The sequence below is a fragment of the Corvus brachyrhynchos genome, unplaced genomic scaffold (assembly GCF_000691975.1).
Source record: "Corvus brachyrhynchos isolate BGI_N302 unplaced genomic scaffold, ASM69197v1 scaffold53, whole genome shotgun sequence".
Taxonomy (NCBI): domain Eukaryota; kingdom Metazoa; phylum Chordata; class Aves; order Passeriformes; family Corvidae; genus Corvus; species Corvus brachyrhynchos.
The window spans coordinates 1,338,234-1,365,745 of NW_008237681.1; the positions used below are offsets into that span (position 1 = coordinate 1,338,234).

Below are 27,512 nucleotides of genomic sequence, written 5' to 3' on the forward strand. Positions count from 1 at the left end.
GGGGGGGGGGAAGGCTAGCACAGGAGAACACAACTTCATGCATTGCCAAAGGGCATCAAACACAAACCCCTCTAGCTTAAGTGACAAGATGCAAAGGATAGGGGGATCCAACTATAATAACAATCCCTGAAAAACCAGAAAGGCACCACTGCATTAGAGGAGGCACAGCTGTACAAGCTCTTCCATGAGCAGCAACTGCAGCCAAGAGTTTGCCACAGGATATCCTGCAACAACCTCAGAGACCAGCACGACCTAGTTGGGCTAGTGCAGGTAGATAACACTCTCAGATCCCCTCACAGATTCACTTTAATAGGAAGAATGTGTCAACCTGAGCTTCATATCCTTTTTGACAAGGGCATATTACCTGATGGGGCTGTGAACTGGACCATCTGCTGTAGGAAGGAGCACCAGAAGTCTTGTTGGCTGTAGGTCTCTGCAAAATAAAAGAAGGACGTGTCAAATATTCACCAACGTGTCTGTCATACACACAGGCAACTTCACCAATCTCAACCATGTAAATGTTTAGAGTTTAAAAAATAAAAAAGCTAAACAAAAGCCTCCAGAAACCACGAATACGAGACAGTAGCACTAAAAACACACAGAGGAAAGCTTGCTGAATTTGCAACCAATGCTCTCTTCAACCTTGAACCTCAATATTCACTTCTATTTGTAGATGTTCCCTAGACTGCATATTTAAATGGTAAACCCCAACCTAAACTGAGGCTACAAAGCACTACCTATCAGAGAGATAATTTACTCAGATTAAGCAAACATGCTCCAAAGGAAGAGCAACTGACATCATCTCTCTGGATTTGTGCAAAGCCTCTGACACTGTCCCACACAATACCCTTGTCCCTAAATTGGAGAGACATAGATTTGACAGACAGACCACCCAGCAAATAAAGAATCAGCAACAAGGTCACACTCAGAGTTGTGGTCAATGGCTCAGTGTTCGAGTGGAGATCAGTGACACGCGGTGTTTCTCATGGGTTGGAAGGATTGAAGGAAGGATGTCAGGACAAAAGAAAGCAAAATTGTTCTTTCAGACTCATTTCACCTTACCTAAGTTTCATTTTTGGAATACGGAATGGATTATTTATATACCAACTTTTCTTTTTAAGATAAAACAGCCTTTATGATTTATCCCTATATTTCTTTCACCCATTTCTCTATTTTTTTCCTCAAAGAACTAAGAAAAAAAGACCATACCATGTACTTTCACATCCATAGCACATTTTCATGTAATGTATGTCACATACAGACTTTACAATCAAACTGCCTTTGATTCTGCAGAAGAATCAATGCAATATGGCATCTAATAGAACTCCATAAATTATTTTATTATACATTATCTCTGGTTTCAAAATTATTTTGTACCATCAACTTCAACACCATCTACTCCCAGTTTAGGCCAGAGCCTGGCATAGCACAAAATCTTCAAATCTACCCCTTACTTATGTGAATTTGGTGCTTCAAAAAAAAAAACAAAACCAAAACAAAACAAAAAAAAAAAAAACCACTCCCCAAAAAACCCAAACAAAAAAAAACCAACCAAACAAAAAAACCCCAACAAACCCACTGGACACCACAGCCAATAACCAAGTTTCTTGCAAGCGTATCACTACTATACTGTGTAAGCTCATGTATTACAAAATCTTCATGACAACAAGGCTAATTGTATCAGGAAGACCAAGCAGGTTTAATTTCTTTTGCATGAGATCTGAATTCGAACAGGCTTTCCAGACATGAGATACTAATTTATCAGTACATTATGTCACCAGCAGGATGCTAATAAGGGGGACAGATTCATATTTGAACCATATGGACATAAATTACTAAAAAAAATGCAATTATGACAATCCATGTGAGATTTATACCACAATGTAGTACATTCTTTGTAAGTATGAAAATAAATAGCTTATGGCTTTTAACACCCAAGGATATAGTACATTTCTATGCCAATTATAACCACCAGGGCATATACATCATTACATATTCTAAAGCTGGCATGTCATTCCCTCTAATGAGAAACAGCCACTGCTGGAACTGTATTTGTGTGTCAAAAAGCAGTTATTTTACAAATTTAATTATTAGCATTACTGTATAGTGTATTTATCTTCTCCTAGACACCCTTAAAAGGACAGGCATTTTTAATACACATATACACCACATAACAGAATAACACTCTCTTTTGATAGAAACTTCAGAAAAGACAAAGTGCACACAGTGCTGGTTTCAGCTTTATGAAAAACTATCTCCAGCTGCTTCAGAAGAATGACCAGCCAATCCATGAACAACAAGTTGAATAATGAGGTAGCTGGAGTTTTTTCTAGAAGCATCTGGAAGTTGTTTTCCAGCAAGATGCCTTTCTACAAGCACCACACACCTTTCTGAATTAGTATATATGTAATGTATGTCTGCCTTTAGCATTGTCCAATAAAACTGCATCTTCTTCCTATCTAAACTCATAAATACCAGTCTTGGGTTTCATTACTTATTCCAATACCTGTTACCTTTAGCAGGTACATTTCCTTCAAAGCAATCACTCTTTTGAACTTTTCTGTCTCAGTTTCAAGGATATCCAAAAGCTAAACCTCCCACAGAGAAACAGTACTGCAATATTACAGAGAAACAGGCAAATTCTTTCAGGACAAACACCCAGCAAACAAATACCACCAAAGACAAAGGCAGAAGATGATTTTTTTTTTTTTAACTCTACAAACAAGAAAATACTAGAACTTCAGAAATATCTATAAGCTGACCTTCATCTTCCAATATGGTTAAGAAGGCACTTCAAAAAAAAAAAAAAATCAAATAATAGTATAAGAGATCTAAGATCAACTTTTATTTCCCCTATCCCTCCAGTTTGTTTTTTTTTCTTCTCCATTCACAGACCAAGAAGTGGGCTCACATGCATGTTCAAAGGCAACCAGCTTACTGGGTTATAGAGCAAAGGCTTGCACTGCTCACACACAGAAGCTTCTATATCAGACCATTCAGAGTAGATTCTGAAATATCTGGAAAATATTTTCATCCAAGCTTCTGTCCAGCTTCTAAAGGGCAATAGGAGAAAAACCTGAAGGCCAGCCCACAATCCCTGCTCATCTCAATGGTTAAAATACTTGAAGCAAATGACTTAGAAAGTTATACACAAGCAAACTCTAAACACACACACACACTCACCCCTATTTTGCTACAATCAGTAGAAATTAGACAACCACCTACCTTTAGGAAAATTACTCTTCGCACCTAGCAGCGAAGGTCATAAGCCAGACCACATTCTCTGCTGGATGAGTAGCTTTTGCATACAGCTTGCACCTCAAAGACCTCAAGGCGTTGCATTTTCTCAAGCTATTTTACCAAGTAGATTACAGGCTGCATTTAGCCCTTTAAGCCACATCCCTTTCTTCCATCATAATCACCTCCCATATCACTCCTTCTTTTGAGAAAAGAAAGAGCGCAAACACAGAACACTTAAGAATGCTCCCTCTGGCACAATTAGCACAAGCCCTGGACATAAAATTACTCCCTAGTCTTGCAGAGCTCCCTGACAGCATTACTGAAACTGCCTAACCCAAAACAACCACCAACACCTCCACCTCTAGCAAGTCCCCCCTCTTACCTAACTTTATATCCATTCTGCTTTCCCAGCTCATTTTTGCTCCCTAAGCTGCCTCTGAGCCACATGCAGATACAAAAACCCCTCCCCAACTATTAAAAACTAATTAAGACTGACTGCCCTAATTACCTGCTTGTCCAAGCTGCTCCTTATGTCCTTGCCCCTTCCCTCATTCCCCCCACCTGTGAAGAGAGGTCAAACTCACTGAGCTGCAGGTGAATACCAGTTGTTCTAAAAGATCACGAAGTTCTGCTGAAAATTCTAGAAAGGTTTAAGAATCACAGCAGACTGTACTTTTAAAGGCAATAAAACTCGAAACTGGATGAGTGAGCTTTGTATCTGAGATGGAAGTTATGGAAAAAATGGAGAGGAAAGCTGGTGGTCTGCACACTGCTGCCCAGAAAACAGTCAGTACGAGAAGAGAAAATCTGATGGAGATTAAGGTGCAATGCCAGACCCAAGCCTGAATGCGAGGAATGCTGATGAAACATCAGACTGTCTCCAAATCCCAGTGAGACCAGGAAAAAAAAATACTTCTCATAGCAGTAAAGTGGCACAGATAAAAGAAGAGCACATGATGCAGTATATGTGCAAAGATACTTTTTTATATGCAGCTCACAGGAAAACTGTTTTCTCAGAAGATTCCTACTACTGAACACAGCAGATAACATAGCAAGAAGCCAGGGGAAAAAAAACTTTTAGAAGAATACATGGAAACCAATACAATGGAGTATGGATCAACAGGAGAGTTCATGAAAATATGTATTACTATTTCATTCTTGGGATAAGGCTGCCAATGACTGTATGCAATACAAGCCAAGAACATATACAGTCCCTAAATAATTCCTCAAACAGTCAAGGAGAGCTTCAAGATAAGGCCACACTTCAAAATTATGAAAGAAAAGCAGAGCTCAGACTTACAAGTGTCATTGCTCTGACAATATTTCAAAAAGCAAAAAAAAAAAAGAGTATATATTCTGATAACAAAGCCAAAGTTCATAACTTGTTCTACACCCAAATAAACTTATAAAGTCTTCTGATTGGCATGGCAATTCATCCCATTAGTCTGCAAAAGCATCTTGAGATGGGATGATTTACTGCCTGGAAGTACTTGTCTCTTTGCATCCACTCACTGGAGAGAAAGGCTAAGCAGGCAGTTTAATTGAGACATCTAACTGGGGATGGCTAATGTTAGGTGAAATTAAATCTACCCACAGTCCCTGTTCTCCTTGCTACCAAGGGACCTAAGCAATTTGTCCTCTTCTACGTTTCAAAGGGTTATTATGGTAGCAATTTTGTTATGCAATCAGGGTACTCGTGAACTGCCTTGTGAACTCCTATAACCTGTGACAATCTTTAAAATGCAGCTCATTGGTAAAGACATGAAGTACTGCCATGACTTGCAGGACTTAGAATTTTTTGGCTGGGCAAGAAAAGGAGAAAAGAATTTTCTTTATAAATAGGGAAAAAAACCCTTTGAAAATAAATGGAACATATACCAAACATTTAGTCATATCAAAACCATTTTTCTTCAAAGAAAACTACTTAGACATACCTGTAGTAGTCTGAGAATACAGTTATAGTTACATGATACACCTCATATACCACCAATTCCCGAGCTCTTTGGTTTTCTGGCCTAAAACCTTGCTGGCATTCAGCTGTTCTCTAGTTCATCAGGTTTATGAGAGATGCTGCTTGTTTAAAGAATATAGAGTCCAGTTTTTTATGTAGAGGCAGGTATGAAATTGAGGATGTATTTTTGCACTGTCCAATAGCTAGATTTCTTTTTTTCTAGTATTTGCTATGGAATTTCCCCGATTTTCTCGTAAATTAAAAAAAATCATTTCCTGAACAAAGTAATAGAGACAGCTGACAACTCTGTAAGATGTTAAGGCAATGAAGTTCTTTCTCTGAAGTTTGTTGGTTTGTTTTTTTTTTAATTGAGTTTTGTATATCTGTGACTTTTGCAAAGAGGAACCAGCAATGTTATGTTAAAAAGAAACAATATTCAGCGGACTTTACAGTTCGGAAACTGCAACATGCGTATCAAACAACAAGGCCTGTGGAAAAGAAATACATATGGATGGATTCTTGGTAGATGTTTCAGAGATGTTTATTTCTCCAGCCGCATGGCCGGGGCTCTGCCCAGGAACTGTTCCAGTCACGGGCCCAAGGGTCCTTCTGCCCGCGCAGGGAACACAAACCAACCAATGGGAACGAGGCTGAGCAGGGGCAGGGAAACCCCGTGCCTGTGCCCTCAGGGCCCCTCTCCCAGGGCTCCATGGCAGGGGAGGGACCCCGACATGCGGATGTTTCTTGTGGGACACAGGCCTTTGGGTTTACTTGTTTATTTTAAAAAAAATTTATGAAGGGAAACACAAATGAAAAATAAAGTTTTAACTTCTCATACTATAAAGGGCTATAATGTCCTTTATGACTCTCCAGGAACTAATAATGGGCGAAGTCCTTTTGACATTAACCACAGCAGACTGGAGCAGTGGGAGCTGGTTTTTGAAGTATTGAGTTTTATTTCTTTTTACCTATTGAGCTTATCCCACAACAATGCAGTACAGAAAATGACAAGTTATTAATTTCTATGTACAAGGTAAATAGAAAGGATGACAACTTATCTGATACTATCTGATCAAAAATAGTACTTAGAGGAATTACAGAGTCTGAAATTTGAACCAGTGATATCTCATGAAACAACACAGACTTCACACCTACATATCAAGGCATACCTGCCTCTGGTCTGGCTCCAGACACCCTTAAGCCATGCTGATTCTCTGTGTGAGGTAAGACCTCACACACTTGATAATACTAAATCCTTTACAGCCTCTTCCTCACAAACATCATCTCAAAGGATCAGAGAAGTCAGCTCAGTGGAAAGGGTATCTCTGTGCTTCCAATCTGGCATCACACCTGGCTCCATGGGGAGACAAACCCCAGTAAAGCCTGTTCATTACAAATGTACTGCTCACCCATGAAGCCATTTTCACTTCTGTGCCATAAATACACACAATTCCTCGCTCCCTTCAAAACCTGATCCCATTTTTCAACAATACCAATACTTAGCTGGAAATTCATAGCTAGCACTCTGGCCATGAGACAAAACAAATTCCAAGTACTTTAAATATCCATGGTTTCTTCAAAAATATATAAGTTAAAAATCCTCCAAAACTTCCTGGAAAACAGCCTGCTTTCTAGTGATGCTAGCTCTACAAAGTTGCAGTGAGATGGATTTTGAATTTTTTTTTTTTTCTTGTTTTGGGGTTTTCTTGGGGTTTTTTTGCTTGGTTGGTTGGTTTGGTTTGGTTTGGGTTTTTTTGTTAGAAAAAAGGAAGACAGAAAAGGTTAGATAATCAGATTAATAACAGGGATGTCATTTCATTACAGCTATGCAGCAGTTTTTACCACTCATGGCGAACATTGCTGATCATGGAGTTAGGACACAAAGTGAAGTGTAGTGATGTTGACAGCAGTGGAAGGATGGTATGTGACATGACAATATGGTCTTTTCCTCCATGCAAAGGGTGCATGACGCATCCTTCAGCTTTCTTGGCAGCTGAGAGAATAGCATATGTCAGAGTGACATCATTGTTTTGCAGCGATGAGATGATGCAGGGGAATCACCAAGTATGTTGTTCCATAAAAGTGTAAAATAAGGATGAAAACATTAAGAAAGCAGCTGATCTGCATAGAATGTCAGTACATAAAATGTAACAGAGTTACAAGAGGTAAAGTTCATAAGTAATGAAATACATTTATAAGTTGTGTATGAAAAAGTGCATAGTGGGAAAACAGTCTTTCCTTAACACTGTTACACAATGTCATTAGGGATTACTTCCTCTACAGAAATCAATGTTATGACAGGAAGAGACAGAGCAGGAGAGATATTGACTGAGCTGTCAACCATAGGAGTACATCTCTCTGAACCTGTGGGTTTGGGCTTTGATGAAGCAAATGCATTCAGCAGACGCTTTTATAGGAACTCAGGCACTCACTCAAAGTACCCACATTTCATATCTACTGTCTAGTCTTGATATCAACATAGTGACTCATAATTTTTGAGGTGAAAATTGCCAAAAGTAGTATAAGTCATCTATCACTCGCCCCCATCTGTAGATTCTTGACACCTAACGATTTGACACGGGCTCTGAACCAGGGTGTAGGGGTTGTCATGACACTGTGATTCCCTCTCTTTCTTCTCTTTGTCCATTCCTGTTTACCTATTTAATAGAGACATTAAAGAAGGGAAAAAATAAACCTTCTAGACAAAGCCAGGGATAAAAAATATCCTCTCTTCAGAAACCCTCCAACCTGGAGTTTTGTGCTAAAAAATACCCAGCCCTTCCCTATATACCATCCCATATTCTACTCGATTGTTAAAACTAATAATTAAAGTATTTTAAGTTTCAAAGTATGTATTTAAATGGTGATGAAGTCCACAGGCCTTTTTTATCTCACAAATCAAATAAGAACTGATATCAGAAATTGTGCTATCCATGTCAAACCACATCTACCTTAGCAGAACTGACTGGTCAAGCTTGAGCCAGCAATACTGTAACCATTAATTCCTTCTCCATTCTGATTTGTATTGATCAACCAAAGTGCAGCATCCTTGAAATCACAAACAAGCTGAACAACTGTTACTGTTGGTGAGAAACAATAATATATTTCTTAGGAATTTTATATGGTGAAAGAACTTCTCTGTGGAGATGCTATAGACACCAAGATTTGCTGTGCAGTTAACACTTTCTTCCAAAGCCAGAGAGTTTGAAGATTAGCTGCAAAGAGATTGAGGAAAACCTTCAAGTCTTCCAGATGGAGTTGACATAAAGTTGGCATTCTTATCCCATAAAATGTACAATTAAGAAATTGTAAGAAAGTCACAAGACTTGGAAATATGCAATTAGATAAGGAGGAGAAATCAGCTGGAGAAAAAAAAGAAAAATATGGAGCCATTCGATGCTTTGAGGTCAAGAACTCTCCCAAGCACTACAGAGAAGGTAGGGAAGCACAACACAGCCATATGAGAGAAAATTTAGTCATAAAGTGGGTTTCTAAAGCAGCTGCTTCTGTGGAAAAAAGACTGTGAGCTAGGAAGTAAGTGTAGTATTATGTTGAGCAATGATCTATTATCAGCAATCAGTAACTTAAGCAGTGAGCCAGGGAACACCACAGTACTGGTATCACCAGGACTCCTACTCCTATTGAAAGAATGCCCAAGGAAATATAAGATGCATTATCAGAAGAACTTGGAACATACGACATCTTTTACGTCCTTTGGACTCTCACCATTTTCCTGAGTAAATGAGATGCTGGGACATGAGGAGGTGTAGGGGAAGTGTTCACAGGACCAAGCCTGACAGAGTTCAGGAAGTGTTTGGACACTGCTCTCAGGTGCACGGTGTGATTCTTGGGGATGGTGCTGTGCAGGGCCAGCAGTTGGACTCAATGATCCTTGTGGGTCTCTTCCAACTCAGGATATTCTATGTTTCTATGACTGTATGACACAGACAGTCTTGGCTATGGTAGAGAGCAAAATGGGATTAGTTTTGTGGGACCAAAAGACCTGGCTTTCTTCAGAAGTTTGCATAGGTTTGCAAAAATGGAATTAAATAGTCTATGTTGATTTGAGATAAAAGAATAACACCAAGAACATAAAATAAATTAATTTTAATGAGAGCTGTTCTCTTTGAGCAGCTATTCTGAGAAAGAGTATCTGTTCCATTATAATAGCAGACAAGAAATATGAAAAGTCACCCAGAATCTTTGAGTAATATTGGGTCTGAGGTATTAAAAGATAACAAAGTGACCACACTGAAAACTGATACTGAATAGGAAACCTTCAGAGATACACTATATAGAGTATCAAAAAACATTAGAAGAACAAATGCAAATATAAAGACAATGAATGCTCTCATAAAGGTGTGGGGGGAATCTTTCCTTTTTTTATTAATGTTCACCAAAGAAAATAAGTATTCAGATTTATGCTTACATTGAAGATTATAATAAAGCCAGAACAGAGATGAGCCTTGATAAGACAATGCAAAAGATAACAGTGCAGAAATTAAAGTAAAATATGGCATACAGTAGATGTAATAATCAGACTATTTTACATGTGCTTCAGTACTGCGAGACAAGGGCATGAATCATGAAGGTTCAGTAAAGTACAAAAATAAAAATCTTTATTTGCAAACACTGCAATCATAGAAAGATGGAGGAGGTACTATAATGATCTCTTTAATGGTGAGAGATAAAAGTGAACAACAAATGGTTATTTTCTAGATAAAGGAGTCATTCTCAGAAGAATCAAATTTTTAAAGTACTCAAACGGCAATTAGACATTCAGGAAAAATGCTGGCAATTCCTGCTAAATTAATAAGGCTTGGATGCAGTAAGCATAGACAAATTTTTTACAACCTAATTTTGAAAACATTCCCTAAGAGCAGAAAGAGAAAGTCACATCTACAATTTCAAAATAAGGATATATTGGAAATGTAGGAGTTATTTTTATGTTTCTTCCCATTCCAACCTCAAAAATCCAGCTTCCATACCTTTTACAGACACGTACTCTTTAAACACAGGAAACAGTGAGTGACGGCAAATATTGGTGTCTGGCAAAGAGTTCCCTCCAAAGATTAGTCACAAAAAATGAAAACAAGCAATGAGTTTTAGTTAGGTGTTGTCTCAAGGGAAAATGTTGATATAAGGACAATTAAGATGCAATTTCTTAGAGGATTTAGAAATAATCTAGTGGGTCTTTGGCCTGTAAGGAGAGGATCTGACATCTTAGAACAGCACAGCACAAGTATGCAACTGTTTGTTATGTAGGAAATTGGATGCTTTCCAAGTAGGGAGACAATGAAATTTCTGCTCTGTTTCATAGCAATCCAATGCTGAAGTGGGAAGATGAAGAAGCCCTGCACTGCCATGACTTCTGAGAAAGTGGCTGCTGTAGGAAAGACAAAGTCAGAAAAAATTGTGGTTTTGGATCAGTGAACATGAATGATATTCAAGGATTGTAAAACCAGGTAAGTAGTCTTTTAATTGAGCAAGCTTTCTGTCAGGCAATGAGGTTGCAATGAGTTTGGTAGCCTAAATAGCTGGCAGCTTTAAATAACAGTAGGAGTTTGTGGGAGGAATAAATTCAATTATTTGCTAATTTGAACTTAATGACAGTAGGAAAATTTCTTTGTACAAAAGACCCTAAAAAGCCACCAAATTTAAAAAAGAGTTTGCTTGACTAGATTAGCACTGGTATTGCCTAATCATCAGCTGAGAGAAGAAGCTGACAAATGCAAGGGGGGATGTACTGCAGTTTGACTGTAGTTGGTGCAAGCACAATATAACTGGCATTGGTGACAGCTGCTATGACTGGGATGTGCTACAAGGTTTGCCAGACATCAACCACTACAGCAAACTTACTGAGCTCCTGGGTACATAGAGTGATCTCATTTTGTTGCAGAAATTTCTAGAGAGAACTACTGAGGGTATAGTTAGCTGACTGTTCTGCATAGGATCTACACCACCACTCTTACTGCCCAAGCAATGTGTTGGATGTGGTTTTTATAGGGATTCTAGTCATCCAGGTGATACTCCTTTGCAAACAGGATGCTTGTTGATGTAAATGTTGTGAAATCCTACACCTATTGTCTCCACCTACCTTCCTCTTCAGCCAGCAGCAGCTTTCAGGTTCTCCCTGTTCCCAACCCCTGTGCTCCCTGTGCTCAGCAAGCACTGCTTCTTCCCCAGGCCTATCATGCAATCTAAGTCCCAACACCATGGAAGGTGAGACCGGCATTCAAATCTGGCTGTCACTGCAAGGGGAGAGATGCGGCATAGTGGCTAGAGCAGCAATAACTGCGAAAATTTATCATCCCAGCTTCTTCAAATGCCCCTCCCTGCTCCATGATCGAGGCACACCAGAGCAATAAATTCTTCTAAGAGCCCTTAAATCTATCACACTAATTGCTAAATACAGAGTAGCCATTCATCTTTCCTGGTAACATGGCAATGCATGAATTTGCTGTAAGATTTTTTTTTTTTTTAATGTTTCCTTATGATTAAACCATAAAATAAAAGAAAATGTAACATCATTGTCTACTTTCAGGCTAATGCTTCTTTTTGAAGCCTGGAGAGGAGTTCAGCATGAAAATCATAAAGGATTAGGAGGACTGTCAGCACAAAGGGACAGATATTTTCCTTCTCTATTCACATGCAGTCTTAGCTTTTAAAAATGCATGTGAATAACACTTATTTCTAGACTGCAGAAAGAATAAACAACACCCATACTTCCAGAAATTTCCTAATAACATTCTCTTCTAATTTCTTTCTAGAAATATCACAACAAGTCTTCATTCATTTAGCACTGAGAGTAAGTAAAACTGGACTGTATTTTACCAGAGAGGTCAAATATTTAAAATAATGGTATTCTTTGCAGTTGGTCGATAAATATACATGGAGAGAAACTTCAGTGAAAACACAGGCAATAATGAGAGGCAAACTTTGGATCCTGAGCTTGTCCTTTGTCAATTTGTTCAGCGTACAGTAACCTTGTCAAATTAAGAAAATTCCAAGTGTATTAGGAAAGGCTGCCCTCTTCAGACAAACTTAATAAAAGGTACACAGAAGAAGTTCTGAGTGTCTTGGAGTTAAAATAAGAATGTGGTGAAATTAACTGTGCAGTGCAATATTAGCATATTAACTTTCTTCTGCTTAATAATGATTTGCTATCACATAAAGAGAAGCATTTTTTTTGTAATTAGCTACATATTAATATGTGTTTGTTTAGATTCACTACAGACCCATTTATACAGCTTCTATAAGGCAACTATAACTTTCAGTCATATGCTGAAATATAGAGACATAATTAATTAAGAAATCTATTGAGTCTGAGCTTTCCCTGTGTCATGTTTTGCACTGTCATATGGAAAAAATACCACATTATTGCTGAATTTCTACCATAGGGGAATTTTCATTAAACGTTATAAAATTGCCTTTTTTCCTCTAACAAAACTTGGGGTTTATATATAATTTGATCTCCCTAATGATCCAAACTAGTGAGCAGAAAAATGTCTTTGTCATCATGATTGGTGTTTTATACTTGATGGCTATTTTTAATTTCATTCATGAACAACTAGAAAACAGCTTACTTAGACAGAAAGTAATTTTTTCTTTTCCTCGCTATTTGTCATCTGAGTGTCTTCACAGGTAAAATTGTGCATTTTTATCTTGCATCACACTAGGTGGCCAAACACAAGGCTATCAGGTATTTTCCTGGTGAATATCATAGAATTTTCATAAGGAAGACCACCTGTATGATGTAAGTAACTGTATCTGGGTTAATGACTCTAAATAACAGCTTTTAATTTACTGGGGAGGAGAGGTGGACATAAATATTTTTATTGGTGTTTTACTTTGAAAACTGAAAGCTGTATCATAGAATCTTCTGAGGAGACCTAGAAATACATATTATGCTCCACAATACCAAACCGGATACTTACCTATCCACATTTTTCAAGTCCTTTACCAGGACCTGGAACTGTATGAGACAAAACAGCCATCAAACTGTCAACACAGCCCCCCTAAAGTTCTCCAGAACAGGGAGCAGAGCTACTGAAAGATGCTCCTAGTGACAGAAAGATTTAGCCACCAGTTTGATGGAAGTTTCTCCATTCATCCTTAGACAAAGTCTTTTTTCTAGCTTTTCAGCAAAGCCTCCAATGTCATGATGTCTCAGGAGAACACGCCCCAATAAGTATGTGACTGCGAGATTACTCTTTTCCTTGCAAAACAACTTTTTTTCTTTTTCATGTCTCATAGCATGGTGAATCCAAGTCATTCTATATTCTGATCCAAAATTTGAATCATGTTTCCTGCCTCCTTCATCACATCATACAGGCTTTCTGGACAACAGGTAATTTTATCTATCGTGCCCCTTTCCACAGACAGTCTTTTCAGTTTCTGAAAGAGGCAGCATTTCTAAGTTCACTTTAACAAACACCCCATGCTCTTAACTTTAACCATGTGAGGAAGTCTCTCTGAAGACTTGTGGGGTTTTTTTTCCCCTTTGTTAAATAGGATTCAGTTTAAGATGTACTTTAAGTTACGAATTACTTAAACGCTTTGTTGAACTGGGGCCTGAAATGGGACTTTAATTTCCTTAACAACTCTCAGTATACCATTACTAGAATAAATGCAGAAAAATCAGACTTTCTGAAAAAATGTGTCTCGAGGGTGCTAGTACAAGCAAATTATGGAGCATTTAAATAATGCCGAACTATAAATCTCGTATCTACCAACACTTATCCATCTGTCCTACCAGTATGCTAAGGAGCAGGTCTTGTTTAAATACTGAGATGTTAGAGCTGGAAATGAATACTTGCCTTTTAGTCCCCTCCTATGGTATTCATTTCATGTATAATTGATGGGCTGAAATTTTAAGACAGACTGAGTAAATAAATTATGAGTATTCAAAATATCACCCTTTTGCCAGTAAACCCTTGTTATTCTTCACACTGACTCAGCCACCTCTCATGCTGCTATCTTTATTTATAGGAATAGTAATTTCTGTGATTTTGTGGTATACACTTACTAAAATGATTTCAGTGGAAATTATTTCAATGTCAAACATAACCATGATTTTGTAATAATCAGAATACAGTTCAGCTTTGTTTGGGTATTTTTCCTTCATTCAATTGAGACATAGTGTAAAAGAAACGCGTATTAGTTGAATACTAGCATTTTTTGTGCCATTGCTAGCTCTTGCACAATAGAATTCCTAAGAACTGTGCTGTAATTCTTTCCTGCAGTGAAACACAGGGGTGTCCACATTGGCATTCTTGAATTTTCTTAGGCCGTTGAATTATGAGGCTGCCTGTACTATGCAGAGAGATTGGGTTATGAATTTTCTGAAGTGACAGATTCCGTTATATAAGCCACTGGTGAGTCTGGGAATGCCATTCAACATTTTCAGCTCCGGAATTAATTTTATTTTACTTTTTCCCATGAGAAAATCGAAAATATTCACAATTTTACTGGTAAGGAGGACAGTTTCCATGACAAAATCACATCCCTGGGAAAACCCCAAGTATTCCTTCCAGCTGTGGGTATACAGAGGTACAATTCTGACCTGACAGCTCTGCACCTCATGTGACCTATTGAGAAACTCAAACAAGGATCCTAAAATTAAAAGGCTGCTGGACAAGATATCTGCAGCATATTTCTTGTAAAAGGCAAGGCTAATGGACTTGAAAAAATCTAAGAAATAGTTTTTGTGGAATGCATTATAAGCCTCTTTTATATAGAAATACTGGTATTTTCTCACATGCAAGTCTTTCCATTTCTTTCAGGTCCAGGCTAGTGAGAGGGGCTACTCTGGTAAGCCCACTGTGCTTCAAGTATTACAGAGGCACCATCAAACTGAACTGTGACATAACCACCTGGTACCACTTACAAAACTTGATATCATATTCTTACACAATTTACTTCATTTAGTGACAATCTGTAGTCACAGCTGACTGAGTCCTTCCAGGACTCATAAAGTGAGTAACTTGAGCATTAAGAACTCTTCTACGGACATCAACTTTCAGTAAAAAGAATTTGAACAGGTAAATGAATACATGCAAGTTTATTAACATAGAGAGAACACAAGAAGTGAAAATTCGCAGTGAGATAAACATTCACTTTGAAAAATTAGAGGAAACCAGTGTAAATTCAGAGACAAGGCAAGGATTACTGATTTTCCTTAAATAGAAACAAGAAAGCAACCTAACTCTGTCCCAAATAATGGCTGATAAATTCACTCAAAGAAATACAGTTTGACTTTTCCTGTCTACTTTTTCTAGTTAAAAGCCCATCACCTTATCAACTCTATTATTCCAATACCTGCAAGCTTCACAGTCCTCTCAGATACTCACCTTCAAACTTCTAACCAGCAAATGGGGGGAAACAACAACACCCCTCTCTAAATACCCAAAATTCTCAAAAATCACATTGATGTAACTGCATTACCACTATTCAGAATTACTTTAGATTTTACCCCTCCAAAACCAGAAATACCTAAAACTAGGTGCTTCAGAGCATATCTCCAGGTCTCAGTGATTATTCTGGGCAGAAACTCCCTAGGTGTGCACTAGGTGATTCCTAACACCTTCTTTGCACAGCAAAGACAAGTGACAAAATGAGGATAACCACCAGGGTCTACAGCTGAAGCAGGATGTGTTTCCTTATGACATAGTTGTACCCAGTATGATGTGTTATGACACAGTGTACCCAGTACACTGACTGCATTAATAGGTTTAACATCAGGACTTCTAAATTCCTGTTTTAATCAGTGGGTGTTTTGGCACACTGTGTTGGGGAATAATTCTGTCCTCGGCCAACACAGCTTATTGCAGCTACCTCAGAGAAACAACCTCTTGTCTTCCAGCTGTGTGGCACTGGTCTGGTGTCAGATTTTGTAGCCCCCCTTAGGTCCAACTTCAGTACTCCAACATAAGATCACCATCTAAGCTAGGAGTACTCACAGACACGGAGGCTGAAAGAGGCATTGGCAAAACACTGAAGTCACATTTGGCCTGTGCCCCTTGTACCTTGGAGCTGGGATTTTCAAATGTCACTGGTAGATGAATGTGAAATACTCCTTCATTCCTTTGAAGAAGCCAGTCCGAAGCTGCAATGAGCCTGCAAATAGTGATTAGCATTTAAAGTGGCACCCTGAATAATAAAATCTCTTTGAGCCAGATTCTAATTTTCTGGAAGTGAAAGATACTCTTTACATTTACCTCACAGAAGCCTAATTTTGGTCTCGTCCCGCGAAATGAGAGGTCACAAGGTATCAGCTCCAATGAATCTCTCCTAGGCTCCTCGGGTAAAATTTAATTCTTGACATTTCATTTGCAAGCCTTCTGGAAGCTGTAGTTTGTGGCTCCCTGCCCTGTTCCCTTCCAGCCTGAAGAGCAGTACATGTTGTGAGCCAGGCTACAGGAGACTGAAGTGGTACCTTCCTGCTCCAAAGAACTGCACTTCCTCCAAGGCAGGTCTGAATAACCATCTCTAAAGTCTGACTTTCCCATAACACTCAAAAATCCTGCTCCCCACATCTGGACCCTGAGAGCAGTATGGGGCTGTGAGGGTGTTTGTGGTATGCTCTGCACCTCTCCTACCTGCTGAGACAAAGCTCATGACAATCACTTACAGTGCTCAGCTCAGTCTTCAGCCAAGTATTTAATCAGTAAATGTTGTACCGGGCTAGTTAAAAGCACACAGGAAGGATTTATTGTGACATCAAATTGAAGGCTAGTAAAACCAAAATAACAAATGAAGAAACCTGCAGCCAGGTAAAAATATCTGAATCCACAAGTGGGGAAGCGTTCAAATATCAGTAAACGCTCATTCCTATCTGCTTCTGTGGAAGTAGTGTTAAGCAGAAATGCCTAATGGAAACAAACCTAACCTGGGCAGGCTCTTTCAGGAGAGCAAATAGACAGAGAAGCCTCTTGATGCCCGTGTAAACGTCATTACCTCTCTTTCTACCCTCTGCCGCAGCCTACACAAGGACGTTGGTCAAACAGTTCACAGAAAAGTGCAAGCGCAGGTTTAGGAGTTGTACATTCCCCAGAGAAGACCTCTTCTGCTCTGATTTTTAAAAAGCATAAACTCTCTTACTTTTCTCTGGTAATCTTGAAATCTGTTCCATTTTCCATGCTTGACTATAGAAATCCTCTCTGGATTCTCTGAAAGAAAAATATTAAGCAGAACACCCAAAGTTTTTTGAAATACTGTAGCACTTGAGTCTCTGCCTGCCACTCAGTGAAACATAGCAATTTAAAATTACTGAAGCTCTTAAATTAAGTGCTTAAATTTGAAGGTGATCACCACTCTGAACATGCGAATTGTACAGCTATCTGAGCTATCAAAGCCCTTCAATTTACTCTAAGCAAGTCATTTTTTGAAGCGATAAGGGAGTCTGTGATTGCCCAGACTGTACTGATTTAAAGCTTCTGTTCAGTTTTCTATTCCTTTTTACAAGTATTTGAGTGATTCTGCTAGCTTATAGAAAGACTGTGCTGAACACATTTGAGCAACTTAGGGGAATGCGTGTGACTTTTGTTTTGCTTGTAAGTAACTATTTTGGATCAGCATTTCCCTTCAGGAGTGATGTCAAAGCAAGTGGTTTTACCTAGTTCGTCAACAGTTGTGTGGAGATAAAAATTGAACATCCATATCCATTTTCAAAATCTTCAATTCACTTAATAGACAATGTACAATTTTCTGAGTGCACTGAAAATGTCATTGCTTTGTAGCTACAAATTGAAACCTATAATGCTCATCTCCAGGAAGCAATCATTAATGTCTTTTTTTACAATACAATATATTTAGTCTTGCAATTTTGGCGCACAGTGCCTTTTGAAAGTATTTTCTTAAATGATCTAGTAACAGCTAGTTACCCTCTGTAATATATTACTCAGTGATGAAATAGTTCCATTCCATACACAAACCTCTTATAGCTGCGAGGACTATAGAGACACAAGAGATTCTAAAACTCCTGCATGATTCTTTCCTGTGCCATCCAAAGTAGCTTCAGGCCAGAACGGGGCCTTGACAGGTTTGTTTGTTTTTTTTTTTTAATTTGGACAGCTTTCTACATATTCCCAGAATTGTTAAATATTGCACTATTTCCCACACTGCATAAAGTTCAATTAGAAACATTCTTTCTGTGGGCCTTTTTCTTGTGCTCCTCCAACTGCCCCATGGCAGAGCTGTCACGGCTGATGCTCTGCTTTGATTCACAACTCCCAGCAAATATTTCCCATTTTCCATGCTGAACAGCATTAATGATATAGCATAATTATCTGAAAACTCTGATGAATTCTAGCATTTGTTATAAATTAATTCCACTTAATGCCTAGTCTTTTCAAGGCACTCTATCAGAAGTAACTTCTGAGCTGAAGATGTGTCAGTTAGCCTTCCAGTTGTAGACCCTTGAAAATCAAGTCTCTTTCAAGTGGAAGCACATTTTGGCCCTTTGACAGCAGATACTTTTATACATCACTACTGACCCATAATCTATTGCAAAGGATGTGCATTAGCATTTGTATGCTCTGCAAGCCAGGACCTGGGGGGTTCTTGCTGCACTATCTGTTGTTTACTCACATCTGGTTGATACCCAGCTCATATTTATGATGCTAAGCTGTCTTGAACGCATGGAGGCGGATTGTTTTTTGCCATTTCAAGGACTTCTGCAACCAGCAAAATCTAATTCCAGTGTATGGCTTCTGAGACATATGGTGCTTGTGTTGTATCCACCCACTTTTTCTTTTGATGGCCAGTCAAATGCCAGAGGTGAGATAATACAACGATGCTTGACATTTACCTATTATCAAATAATTCGCTCAAGATTACATTGATCTAGCTGTGCACGCTGCACCACAATAAAACTGTTTTTACAGGTACATTGTGACACATCAAGATGTTTCAGAATAATTTGTAAGGAAATCTGTCATGTGATTTCTGAAAAAGTATGAAGGTTTTTTTGAAGCCATTTGTTGTTCTCTTGAATGATTGAACCTTGTGTGAAAAATGAGTTGACAGGTTAATTTTCCATGTAAAAGTCCAGGCTGCAGCACTGCCACTTCTTTAATTTTGTTTTATATATCAATGTGGAAGAGTTTGCTGGTCTACAGAAGAAGTGTAACAGTGATGTTGCTTACTTTGTTAATTGCTATCATTTCTAACATCTTTGTTCTTTGATATTTTGTCTATAATGCTGCATTCCCCATTATTCTGTGGGATTTTCCTGTTTCCCTGCTTTGCAGAAGAGTTCAGTAATTTATCAGCCGTCTCGTTCTCACAAGCATTTCCCTAGTGGTATGAGCTTCATCTGAAGTTTTCTCAAGTTTCTGAAAGTTTATCATGTCTTTCTACTGCAACTGTAAAGCAAGTGCAGTAATAGAAATTTCAGAATGGTCAAAGTCTTAAACCATTTCAATAGTTGAGCTGGTAGAATCCTTTACTGCAGCTTAACCAACTGGTTGACCTTCTTGATTAAATTTTCCATGTTGTTCCCTTCATTTCTACCCATGTTGTCTTGTACTACACTGTCCTTAAAACTTTTTGCTGTCCCTTTTTTTAAAGGTATTTCTGAGCAGTTAATACTTTTCTCGTCTTGTTTCTTTTCTGTCCCTCAGTTATGCAGACTTCAGAGACACTTTTCTGAAAATCAGTAACAGCTGTTGCAGCATCTATGATACAGTCATTCAAAAAATACAATGGCACATCAGGGCTGACTTGTGCAGGGCCTGGGCCTCGACACACATAGACTCCTTTCATTGGTACAACCTGAAATGTGGGGTTTGTGTCTTGAATGGCCTTTTCCTTATGCTTTTTAAGATTGTAAAAAAGAAGACTTGGAAAAGAATTGCAAGGCTATTTTGGCCCCACTCTTTGCATTATAAGCTGGGATCAAGCAGTTGTAGACTATCGCTGGCAGAGTTTCCTTTAACCACTTTTTTAAAAACCTCTAATGAGGAGCCCTGAATGAGTGTCCCAGTGCCTCAACAACTGCTCACTGCTCCTTCTCATCGTTCACATATGTTTTGGAAGAGAAGTTTCCCCTCAGGCCTCTTTTTGCTAAATTAGACAAATCAGTTCCTTCACCTGATTTCCACAAGCATGTTTTCTAATCCTCTTTTCCTGTTCTCTCCTCTGGGGTCTATCCAGTCTGTCTACTCTTAAACCCACCTCCCAAAACCATATTTCAGTTGCAGTTACACCAGTTTCAGGAGGAGCAGAGCATGTTTCCTGCCCCTGAGAAAAGAAGTTAAAACATCCCACAGCCTCATTCTCCTGTTTTTGCATCATCATAATAAAAGGGTATGCTTTTTTAATGAATTTGTTCTTACCAAACAAATAATCTGGTAACTTCTAGCATCAGCTCATCTACACCAGCTCATGTCTTCAAGAGCTAACCCAAATTTCCTTTTAGCAAAAGTTAAAGCAATCGAAGCAATCCCCAGTGACTCTATTGGGATGACTCCTATGACTTGTAGACAGACAGATTTAACAATGATTTCCACCCACTCTGAACTCTGACACTGGACATTTATTATTATTTTTTCCTCATGCTGATCAGGGATGGTGCTTGCTCATTGCATTCCCCAGTATATTTTGACTGCCTCAGCTTTTGTTATTGCCATTATTGCAGAAATCCTGGCCTACCAATGTTGTCAGTCAGAGCACACTGATGAGTAACTCCACAGTCATAACTGGCTCTTAGCCCATGAGTGATGGTGCTGTTTCTGCATTAACATTATGCTCACTGAATAGTAACAAATCTTGCACCCTTGGATATATTACAGATTTCCTCATTTTTAAAATGCTTTTTGTCAGTAGTGATGTTTGTGCACTATAAGAATTTAGGGCTTGCATTTGTCCATTTCTTTCATTGCCGCTATCAACTTTCATTATTGCAACTATCGTCCTAAATGCTCTAGAAATTCACATACATACTTACCTTCAGAAAAGTCTGAAGACCGAGAGACCTGGCTTTCCCAATGACTCATGGAAAGACTTGCAAAAATTGCTGAGTGCATTACCTTGCTTGTGTGACTACCTTAGCATGCTTTTGATGCTTGACTTTATTTTGCTAATGAGTATAAGTTATAGAACTATCAATCACCTGCCAGCCTAGCAAAACAGTGAAATTCATTTCATCTGGCCTCTATGACCTGTTAGACTTAAGTGGCCCTACCAGGAGTTAGAACTCCAGCCAGCAGAGATGATAGGATCATTGAAACACAGGCTCTTTCATTACTGCAAGGGGTAGCCCTCAAAGACTGAAATCTCGGTGGTGGCACTCGCAAAGATTAACATTCCTGCCAGAAACCACTGCCCAGCATATCAAAACACTTCTACCTAAAGTGAATGCCTGAATGCATACTTAGGCAATGAAACTGAAGTAGCCTGGTTTGGGAAGGTGCTGAGTACTCACAGCTTTCAGCAATTTTATGGAATTAAATGAAAACAGTAGGTGAAATAATAGACCTAAGAGAGACAAACACAATGGCATAGTATGGCCATAGTCTTTTCAAAACAGAAACAGATCTTTGTGTCAACTTAAATAAAAATTCTTAAAAGGTAAAGTGACTAATTACTTCTTTTTATACATTTTAATTGATGGCCAAAAGCCAAGAACAGATTTAAAATTAATCAAAGTTTCCTAAATAATTGTGACTTCATGGTGATACAACCCTGAATAATGGACTGAATAATAAGTTAATCAATTGACTGGTTCTTTCACTGAACAGAATATCAAATGAAAATATTCACCTATTATTTGTATTCATTTGTATTTAGATGTAAGCACACAGAAATTTGACTTCCTGCCATACTGAAACAGGATAGAGTATTACAGCATGCAGTGTTCAGAGAGAATTTGTCATCCAAACAACTGAACTGCAGGCAAGGGTGACCGTAACACAGCCTCTAAGCACTCACAGCCCAGCACACACTGTGTTTGATGTGCCAAGGAAAAGGTACTGACACTTGTCCAGCCCATCCACCAACATCAGTTCTTTGGGCAACTCCCTCTCTGTTCTCTGCAGAACATTCAGGGTCATGCAAGCAGGACACTGAATCAGGACAATACAGGCCATCTACGCAGCCTGAGCACAGCACATTATGTCTGACACCAGCTTGCCGATTTGGGGTGCAGAGGGGATGACCAATGCACTAAAGAACCTCTGCCAAACAGAGGAGTCTTTATCCCTAGAAGATTGATACCACTGCCTCTCTGAAGGCATCAGTGCTCCCAGATAACTTCATACAATTAGGTTTTGAGTGCACTTTTTATGAAAGATTCAAGCCAGCTTATAGTATGCAAGAGCACAGTTAGCAGTTGTTCACAAAAGGAACAAAATGTGGAGGAAGACATGGAGATAATCGTATTATAAATAAATCCATGAGTCTGCATTTAAAAAAATAAATGTTTTAAATGTAGGGCATCTTTGAGTCAGGCGTTAAGCTATGAGGTTGGCAGGCCAACGCAATTTCTTTTACTTCTTTTACTAGTTCTAGGTTATATTTTCAAGTGTCAAGTTACTTTTCAGATCAGTACTGTGTATTTTCTTACCAAAGCAGAGCAATACAGATCTTCTGAAATAAAAGTGCATATTTATTTGACAGCACCCTGCATTACAGCAACTAAATTAAAACGCATTTAATATTTCCTGTGCTTTCTATTATTTATCAAATGCCTCAATTTAGTTATATATACATATATGTATAAATACATACATAAATATATATGTGTGTGTGTGTGTATATATATATATAAAACTAAATATGAGCATCTTTGAAAATTCATTATCATTTCTCAGAACACTCCAGCAAGGGCTTTATTGTTCAAAGCTGCTGTAAAGAGAGCTGCACCAAAGGGAGCCATTTGGACTGCACAACAATGAACTTTATTGATCCTACATAAGTCATAAGCACAGTTACATTTTTCTGAGTGCCTGCTATGGGCACATTTTCCTAATGGCAGTGTACCTGTGTCTGTGTATTATTGTTAAAGACAGCACCACTATGCATCACAGAATTCAGCCAGCACATGGTCCAAAATTTCCAGTTTTGGAGTGGGATCTTTGCAATTTTACTGTACTGTCATTATAGAAGTTTATTTGGAGGCAGCCCTGTGCCCACACTGAAATACAAGACTGCAAAGATTTTTCTGGCTTTTTATTTACACTTGATTAAATTGTTCCAGTTGTGGCCTTGACAACTATACCTGTGTGCTGGTCCATTCACTCACATTAAGGAAAAAAAAGCGGCACATGCATGGAAGTGAAATAACTGTGCCTCCAAGTAAGTGTTCTCACAAATAATCTGGCAAGTTACTCAGTAAGCACCATATTTGGATAAATTCTTTGTGTGCCCAGACTGTGAAGCACAGAAAGTAGAGCTCTTGCAGACTGGTACCATAAACATAGCCAATGTCAACAGGTTTTATTTTACAGCATACATTAAAGAGGAGATTTTCAAAGAAACATAAGAAAGTTATGAGCAACCAGGGATCAAACACCTTTAGGCTCCTCTAAACAGCACAAGGTCAAACAAAACGACCAGTACACTAGCCCATACCAATTGTCACACTGTAGTGCTCCCTAAGGCTTCAGTCCAAAAAATCAGGACCTTGTTTATGGAAACATAATTAAAGCACTTTCTTTGCTTTCCTGTAATAGACACTTTAGCACCTGGTAATCAAAGGGAAATAAATGAAAAATCTGTTGTTGGGTTTCACTAAGGCCATGCATTAGAAGCCTATTTGCTTTCCTGCGGCAAATTTGGTCGCAAATTCACGTGCCAGGGCTTCTTTGACTCACTGGTACAAACCAGAGTACACATCCCTAAATCCTCTGCTGCTTGGTGAGCCTACCTGCAGAAGCTTCCCCTTCTCACTTAGAGGAATTTACTTATCCAGCATGCATTTTTAATAGGCTCAAGTCACTTTCACTGTTTAAATGTTTGGACCCTAATACCTGCTACAATGGTGAGAACATTGAATGGGAATCCTGCCCTTAACACCCACAAGTGATTCACATATATTCTTCCCCTGGCTCAGACTGCTCAGGCCCATCTGTTTGAAATCACCAATCCTGCTTTGCTGGTCCAATACTCAGGCAGCAATGCCAAGGGACAGGAACACTGAGCGGGATATGCTTGCTCATGTAAGGTCTCACAAAAGCCCTTTCCATTGCTCCCACCCCTGCAGTCACACTATGTCACTTCTGCTGCCAGTCTCACTGAAAAAGGCCTCACATCTGCTCACTCCAAGTACGGGGCCATGGAAGTGGGATACGGTCCAAGGGAGCTTTGGCTACACATGGTGGCTGCTGCGGGGGAAGCCTGTCTTCATGGGCTTGCCCAGGAGCCCATGCCCATAGCACTCATCTGTAGCTCAGGAAACAAAAAGTGATTCTGCCATGGACAAATCTCCTTCTTAGTTGAACGATCAATGCAGCAAAGGTGCAACAGGGTCCCAGAGCTCCCCACACACATACTCGAGTCCGAAAATCATAATGAAAGACGCAGGTCAGAAACAAAGGACTCTGAGTAATGAAATGATTAAAGAGAAAATACAGTTGAAAACTCCTGGAACACATTATAATTTAGTATCTCATCATTTACTAGGCATATTGAACATAACATGAATTTCCCTCTGCTCCACCAAGCCCACTTCATATTCCACAGAGCCTACACTTCTGTGTCTCATCCAAGCCCAGATGAAATTGTCTTGTATATCAGACAAATGTACTAGAGAGTAGCCTACACTTTGGTAATGTACAAGCTGAATGTTCCCAACAGTCCAACTTCCACATCGTTTAGAGAATTTGCACTCACACATTTTCAATGCGTAATGAGGGGTTTTAGCAGTTCATAATTATTAAGTAGTTATTTTACATGCCCTTGTGTGTGGTAAATAATACCATAGAGAAAAAAAGGAACCAAGGGTTTGTATAAATGATTCTGCATAAACCTACAAGCTCAGATTTTAAATCTGCATTATCATGTTGGTTCAGATCTTCGGGCTTAGGTCTGAACAAACATGAACTTCAGGGACATTTGAAATTCAACTCTGTATCCTGACCTGGATTTTCTAAATGACCTTTGAAATTTGGAACTAAATTCAAGTGTTGCAGAGTCTCTATCTGGAAGCTTTTTGCTGATGGATTTTCATTCAGTCTAATGTAGGTGGCAAATTATGCTGGGAATAAGTCATTTTCAAGAGATCCAAGGTCTGGCATACAGACTACTGCTTCCAGTCGTTTTAAATGGAAAACAAAGGTTCTTCATTTACCTCTGAGGCTTCTGTCTGATTTATTTTGCTTCTCTGGTTTGCATTTATTTGATTGTTTGTGCCAGGCATAATGGATAAAATGCAGGCATTGCTAGAAAAGCTGCAATCTGCAGTCCCTCAGCCACATTGACCTCTTGCAGACACCTCTGAATCACAGCAGAAAGGAGAGATGGCAACTCCCAGCTGGACAGGCCTTTGCAGCTTGCCCAGATGTCAGAAAACTAGTCTTTACTGGCCAAGATTGAGACAGCCATAACTTTTTATAAAGCAGTGAAGCACATACTTAACTTTAGTCACATATTTTAACTTAAGAATGCACTTAACTGCTTGCTGAACATGGGCAGGCACATGCTGCACTGGCAGCATAGGGTCAGTCACTCTTAGAGCACTAAAACAGTCTCAAAAAATCCTGAAAATGGGAAATACAAGGAATCCTATTTATCAGGTAATTACTCCAGTGTCATAAAATCATAGCCTCATAGAATGGTTTGAGTTGGAAGGGATCTTAAATATTACCTGGCTCTAACCCTCCTGCCACAGGTAGGAACACCTTCCACTAGACCACGTTGCTCAAAGCCCCATCCAACCTGACCTTGAACATTTCCATGGATGGGGCATCCACAGCTTGTCTGGTCAACCTATTTCAAGCCTCACCACCTTCACAGTAAAGAATTTCTTCCTAATATCTAATCTAAACCTACCTTCTTTCAGTTTAAAGCTGTTTCTCCTCATCATCTCACCCCATGCTCTTGTAAAAAGTCTCTCCCCAGGCCCCTTTAGGTACTGGAACATGCTCTAAGGTCTCTCCAAAGCCTCCTCTCCTCCAGGCTGAACAACCCCAATGCCCTCAGTCCATCTTCCTAGGAGAGATGCTCCAGCCCTCTGATCACCTTAACGGGCCTCCTCTGGAACTCGCCCCAGCAGGTCCACATTCTTCTTATGCTGGGAGCCCCAGAGCTGGATGCAGTGCTCCAGGTGGGGTCTCATGGGAGTGGAGTAGAGGAACAGAATCCTCTCCCTTGCCCTGCTGGCCACACTGCTTTGGCCACTCCCTTGTGTCAATATGGAAATTGGGAAAATGTCCCTTCATCTGACAGCATCTGATACTGCACTCCAACAATCCCAACAGTCCTCTGCCCTTTTCTGTGAAGGCAGACATTCAGCTTATACTGGTAAACCAGCAGATCTTACCCAAATAGAAACTGAGGAGAAACAGCATCCTAGCAGTCCTCTTCTGAACTGTACTACAACTAAAATGAATATATAAACATAACTCTGAAAAACTGACTTGTATTTCTTATCACTATCATATGTCTTGGTTATATAGAACTATGCACAATTAAAATTAATAACAAAGAAATTATTTTTGAAATGCACACAAATTCAGAAGCAGAAGTCAGTCATATTTTCAGGCATCTATTAGTTGCTTTGGTGATGTGTTGAAAAAAATAAAGGAAGATGGAAAGAATCAGTCTAGTTATTACCTGCAGGAGCTTACTGTCCTTTAAAATAACTTCAGTTTCACAAAAATGTAAAACCCAAAAGCTTCAATATAGTTTGAGAAAAAAACACACAAGTTCCAGGGACAGTAAGAAAGCTACTGAAGCAAGTCTTTTGTTTGCCTTTTGACCATTTCTGCATGCAGAACTCCCTGCAGTGCTGTCCAGTTCTGCTTCCCAAGTGCTTAGAAAGAAGCAATCTACCTTTGACCATGTCTTAATCTACATTTTTCAGGACAAAAAATTCTTGGCTTCTATGCTGCTCACCCAACTAGAATTTTTAAGCACCCTCTAAACATATCACATCAAAATAGTGCTATGTGCTCTGCACATTTTGCTGTCTCACTTTTCATTCTCTTTTCTTAATGGGAACTATGGACACATTTTACTTCTTCTGTATTGGCAGAATCTCTACAGATTCTTCTGCACAACTGTTTCTGCATTTTGTGTGAACAGTCATAATTTTTTTAAATTGCACTGTTTGAATTCATATTTTAAATAGAAATTACACGTAGATAAAGAGAATTAAGTT

At 39.0% G+C, this 27,512-nt stretch overlaps 1 protein-coding gene across 3 annotated transcripts in view; it reads right to left on the reverse strand.

Moving 5' to 3' along the window:
• RBMS3 (RNA binding motif single stranded interacting protein 3) overlaps positions 1–27,512 on the reverse strand; it is a 707,084-nt gene that overhangs the window by 600,742 nt on the left and 78,830 nt on the right. For all 3 annotated transcript variants that reach the window (XM_017732086.1, XM_017732084.1, XM_017732087.1), the window contains exon 2: positions 365–433. The gene's annotated coding sequence lies outside the window, so the exon portion shown is untranslated. The remainder of the gene's footprint in view (positions 1–364; positions 434–27,512) is intronic.